This window comes from Lynx rufus, unplaced genomic scaffold (assembly GCF_022079265.1).
Source record: "Lynx rufus isolate CCGP_SWC_20201006 ecotype Redwood Valley unplaced genomic scaffold, mLynRuf1.p SCAF_30, whole genome shotgun sequence".
Taxonomy (NCBI): domain Eukaryota; kingdom Metazoa; phylum Chordata; class Mammalia; order Carnivora; family Felidae; genus Lynx; species Lynx rufus.
In genome coordinates this window covers 1,332,818-1,338,817 of record NW_025814846.1, presented here as the reverse complement: position 1 = coordinate 1,338,817, position 6,000 = coordinate 1,332,818, and positions in this window count along the sequence as shown.

Genomic DNA, 6,000 nt, shown 5'->3' with positions numbered 1-6,000 from the left:
CCCCACCCCCAGAACAGAGCACAACAAACACAGAGCATTTCTTCTCTATCCGAAAGGCCATCAAGAAAAAGATTCCCATGGGGCACCTGGGTGGCTCAGTTGGTTAAGTGTCCGACTCTTGAGGTTCATGGGTTCAAGCCCCACACTGGGCTCCGTGCTGATGGTACAGAGCCTGCCTGGGATTCTCTCTCTTCCTCTCTCTCTGCCCCTTTCTCCTGCTCTCTCTCTCTCTCTCTCTCAAAAATAAATAAGCTTTAAAAAAAGAAAAAGATATCCTTTTTAAAAATTTCCTCCTGGTTCCACAAAGGAACCTCCTGCCCTACACACATGAAGAAACACTACATCCATCATCACCTCAGATATCTAGTTTCTCTTCAGGAGGTTCTACAAATCTCCCTTGGAAAGAGGCTCCAACTCCAGATCGAGGCTTTCCTCTCCAGGGGGCAGTGGTGGGACAACAAAGCTATGAGCAGGCTCTACAGCCCAAGGGAGGACACTTAGCCTTGTGTCCTGTGAACCAGATGGGAGCAGGGCCAAAGGACCCTGAGGGAAGCTGGAATACACAGTGTTTCAGGGAGGGGAGAGGGTAGGTAGGGCTAACCCAGGATTGACTTTTTATTTGAGGCTTGTTCCCAGAGTGTCTGTAAGGGAGAAACAGGAGGCAAGTGGGCGTAGTACCTGCCACACAAAGTACTAAGTGACCGCAGTAGTGAAGAGGGCTTTGCAATGAAGAGACCTGATTTGGGGGCACCTGGGTGGCTCAGTTCGTTAAGCGTCCGACTTCAGCTCAGGTCACGATCTCATGGTTCCTGGGTTTGAGCCCCACATCAGGCTCTGTGCTGACAGCTCAGAGCCTGGAGCCTGCTTTGGATTCTGTGTCTCCCTCTCTCTCTGCCCTCCCACTCACGCTCTGTCTCTGTCTCTGTCTCTCTCTCAAAAATAAATAACAAAAAAAAATTTAAAAGAGAGAGAGACCTGGTTTGCCATTTATTAGCTCTATCCCCTTGGACACATTAGGCCTACCCTCTCTGAATCTCTGTTTCCTCATCTGCGATATAGGGTTGATAATAACTTCTCTATCTCTTCTTTCACAGAGCTTTGGTGAGAATCAAATAAGATGTGTTCAGAAGCTGGTCATAAACTGTAAAGGGAGGGAAGATAATATGTCAGAAGCTCAGAGACCACAGCCTGAAGGCATGCTAGAACTTGCAGTGAGCCAGGAGGGAGTGAGGGTGCTTCAGCTGGACCAGGGCTAGTGGGAAGAACTTGGCGATAACAGGGTTGGCTCCCCCACAGAGTGGACAGCAGTCCAAACAGCAGAGTCCAAGACATGTTGCAAAGTCAAGGGATCTAATCTGGGAACAGAAAAAGCCAAGTTACAGGAGTTTCTTACCCACTCTTTCTCACGGTACTGGTGCTTTTAGGGACATTTATGGTCTTTTAGAGGCATCCGTGTGTGGAGGTCCTAGGAGTTGGGGGCAAGGACAAGAGTCAGCTCTTGCATGAGGGGAGTGGCCGGCTGCACTAGGAGAATAGTCAAGGCCCCAGCCAGCTGGGTTGGGATTTCAAAGCAGGCTGCAGTATCCACAGAGAATTGGCATGGCAACCACGAACTGATTCAGATACCCAATCAGATAGCCTGGGTGCACACAGTGGTAGCTAGAGGAGAACGCTTGTTCCATTTACTGGTTCTACAATATGCAAACGCAGACATGACCTATGGTACAGAAGGGGCCATAAAGGTCCACCAAGCTGGGCTCCATTGGATTCTTGGATTAGGCAAGGCTGAACCCATCAGGTGGGGAAAGGATTGTGTTATTCTAGGGAGGGGGGAAAAGGTGGGCAAAAAACACTGAAAGGGGGGGTGGCTGGGTGGCTCAGTCGGTTAAGCATCTGACTTAGACTCAGGTCATTATCTTACAGTTCGTGGGTTCAAGCCCCACATCGCGCTCTGTGCTGACAGCTCAGAGGACCCTGCTTTGGATTCTGTGTGTGTGTGTCTCTCTCTCTGCCCCTCCCCTGCTCACGCTCTGTCTCTCTCTCTCTCTCTCTCTCTCTCCCTCCCTCTCTCTCTCTCTCAAAAACAAATAAACATTTTTTAAAAAGCAACACTGAAAGGGTATGGGTGTGATGTTGTCTCGAGTCAGACAAATAGTCTACTGTGGAGAGTTGGAGAAGTGAGGATTGGCTAAAGGGGAGATGGGAAAGAGACAGTATGACCAGCTTATGATGGACCTTGTGTGTCACTATAAGAGGTTAAGACTGTCCCACCAGTGATGGAAACCACTAAAGGTTTTTTTTTTAACTCTTTCTTGTTTTTTAAAAAAATATTTTTTTTGAGAGAGAGAGAGAGAGGTGGGAGGGACAGAGAGAGAGAGAGTGTGTGTCCCAAGCAGGGGTCCCCACTGTCAGCACAGAACCTGACAAGGGGCTTGAACGCACAAACCGCGAGATGGTGACCTGAGCTGAAGTTGAACACTTCACCAACTGAGCCACCCAGGCACCCCCCACTAAGGGCTTTGAGTAGAGGAATGCCACCTTCAGATTTGTGGTTTGGGAGCTGGCTCTGGCAGCCACATGGAGAGCGGACTGGGGATGGGAAGGGTGAGAGGCAGAATGGCCAGTTGCGGGGCTATTGCAACAGCCCACATGGTGCCTGTAGGATCAGGACGGTGGCAGAAGGAATAAGAGGAGACACACGTGAGAGACACTTTGGATGCAGAATATCATAGGACTTAGATTTCCTTCCCCTTCCTTGACTGGCAGACTCCTAATCATCAAGACTCAGTTCAAATGTCATTTCCTGTGTGAACGATTCACCTCTCTTCCCTCCCCGTCCCCTGCCAAGTCCCTCCGAGAGAATGAGTCCTCCCCTCATTCTGAACTGCAGTACATTGTAGTGCTTATCAAATTGTGTGGAAATTGCATGCCTAGCCTTAACACATAGTAGGTGCTTAGCCTGTTGAATTAAGGGCAGTGGGGAAGTGGATATAGGCGGGGGCAAAGGTTCAGAGTCTTGAAAGAGTAGGGTGTGTTCAGTGTGACTAGAGCAGAGAATGTGTGGGATGGGGTTGTAGGTCATAGTAGGAAGTGGAACTGGCAAAGTAGGTTTGGGCCAGTCTGTGAGGGGTCTCATATGCCATAGCTAAAAGTGTGCAGGACCCTAGGCTCTGAACTATCACGTGTAGGAGTCTTAAAGTTAGCCCCTACTAGACTTACAGGCAATTCACTGCTGCCATAGACAGACTGTGAAGATCTTGAGGAGATCCACGTCAGGGCAGATCTTGGCACAAATAGATGCCTTAAGGGTGATGATGAACTATGGAAGAAAGAGCAGAGTGACCTGAGGGTGCCTGAGTGGCTCGGTCATTTAAGCATCCAACTCTTGATTTTGACTCAGGTCATGATCTCAAAGTTTGTGAAATCGAGCCCCAAGTTGGACTCCGTGCTGACAGCACAGAGCCTGCGTGGGATTTTCTCTCTTTCCCTCTCTTTCTGACCCTCCCCCACTCATTCTCTCTCTCTCTCACTCTCTCTCTCTCTCTCTCTCTCTCTCTAAAAATAAATAAACTTTTTTAAAAAGAGTGTAATTAAAAAAAAAAAAAAGAGCAGAGTGGTCTGATAGTGGACCTCACAGAGAAAGGGGTAATTTACACAGGATGGTTCTCCATTTCTTTCTCTTTAAGTTTATTTATTTAAGTAATCTCTACACCCAATGTGGGGCTTGAACTCATGACCCCAAGATGAAGAGTCACATGTTCCTCTGACTGAGTCAGCCAGGCATGTCAGGATGGTTTGCCATTTCAACTGAAACCCCTCTGGAAAGTCAGTATAGCATAGTGATTAAGAGTGTGCTCCACTTCCTTAGCTGTGTGACTTTAGCCAAGTTGCTTGGCCTCTCTGGATCTCAGTTTCCTCATCAGTAAAACAGTGATAATAATTGCACCTGTATCTCAGGGTCGTAGTGGGGATTAGATGTAATGATTATACATAAAGCACTTAGAACAGTGCCTAGTCGGTAGTAAGCCCTATACAAGTATGTGCTATCATTATTTTCTCTCACTACCTGTGCCATCCTTCAACTACTATTGACCCTCGAACAATGTGGGGGTGGGGGCACTGACCCCCTGCACTGTTGAAAATCCATGTATAACTTTTGACTTCCCAAAAAGTTCACTACCAAGAGCCTACTGTTAACTGGAGGCCTCACCAATAACATAATTGAATAACACATATTTTAGATGTGATATGTATCATGTACTGTATTCTTTTAATAAAGTCAGCTAAAAAAAAGAGAATGTTATTATTTTAATGTTATGTATTTTTAAGAGAGAGAGAGAGAGTGTGTGTGAGCAGGGAAGGACAAGACAGAGAGAGAGATATAGAATCTGAAGCAGGCTTCAGGCTCTGAGCTGTCAGCACAGAGCCTGATGCGGGGCTCAAACTCACAAGCTGTGAGATCATGACTTGCACTGAAGTCGGCTGTCCAACCGACTGAGCCACCCAGGTGCCCCAGAAAAGAGAATACTATTAAGAAAAACATAAGGAAGAGAAAATACATTACAGTACTGTGCTGTGTTTATAGGGGAAAAAATCCACATAGAAGTGAACCTGTGTATGCAGTTCAAACTGGTGTTGTTCAAGGGTCAACTGTATTCACTGACTCTCTCAGATATTGAGCTAAATTCTGTTTCACCAAAGTAACATGCTTGCTTGCTTGCTTGCTTCTTTCTTTCTTTCTTTTTTTGACTTTTACATTAAACTTTATTTTTTTCCCCTGGGGTTGTGTGTGTGTGTGTGTGTGTGTGTGTATTTTTTGAAGCATAATTAACATCGTGTTATATTAGTTTCAGGTATACAATATAGTGATTCAATAATTCTATACACATTTTTCAATTCTCATAAAGATAAATGTATTGTTAATCCCCTTTATCTATTTCTCCCCCTCTACCTCCCTTCTGGTACCCACTAGTTTGTGCTCTGTATTTAAGAGTCTGTTTTTCTGTCTCTTTTTTTTATTTTTCATCCATTTTGTTCCTTAAATTCCACATATGAGTGAAATCACATGGTATTCGTCTTTCTCTGACTGACTTATTTCGCTTAGCATTATACCTTCTAGGTCTGTCCATGCTATTGCAACTGGCAAGATCCCATTCTTTTTTGTGGCTGAGTAATATTCCAGTGTGTGTGTTAAACACATCTTCTTTATCCATTCATCTGTGGGTGAACATTTGGGCTGCTTCCGTGTCTTGACTATTACAAATAATGCTGCAATGAACATAGGAGTGCATATATTTTTGGAAATGATATATCCAATAAGGGGTTAATATCCAAAATATATAAAGAACTTATAAAACTCAACACCAGGAAACCCCCAAACGTTCTGAGTAAAAATAGGCAAAGGACCTGAATAGACATTTTTCCAAAGAAGATGTCCAGATGGTCAACAGACACATGAAAATATGCTCAACATTGCTCATCATCAGGGAAATACAAATCAAAACCACAGTGAGATATCACCTTACACCTGTCAGAATGGCTAAAATAAAAAACACAAGAAATAATGTGTCTTGGGTGAGGATGTAGAGAAAAAGGAACCCTCGTGCACTGTTGGTGGGGATACAAATTGGTGCAGCCACTGTGGAAAACACTACGGTGGTTCCTTAGAAAATAAAAATAGAACTACCCTGGGGTGCCTGGGTGGCTCAGTCTGTTGAGCGTTTGACTTCAGCTCAGGTCATGATCTTGCTGTCTGTGAGTTCGAGCCCCGCATGGAGCTCTGTGCGGACAGCTCAGAGCCTGGAGCCTGCTTCAGATTCTGTGTCTCCCTCTCTCTCTGCCCCTCCCCAACTCATGCTCTGTCTGTCTATCTCTGTCAAAAATAAACAAACATTTAAAAAAAGTGTTAAAAAAAAAGAAAAAAATAGAACTACCCTATGATACAGTAATTCCGCTACTGGGGTATATACCCAGAGAAAACAATAACATGCTTTCTTGACT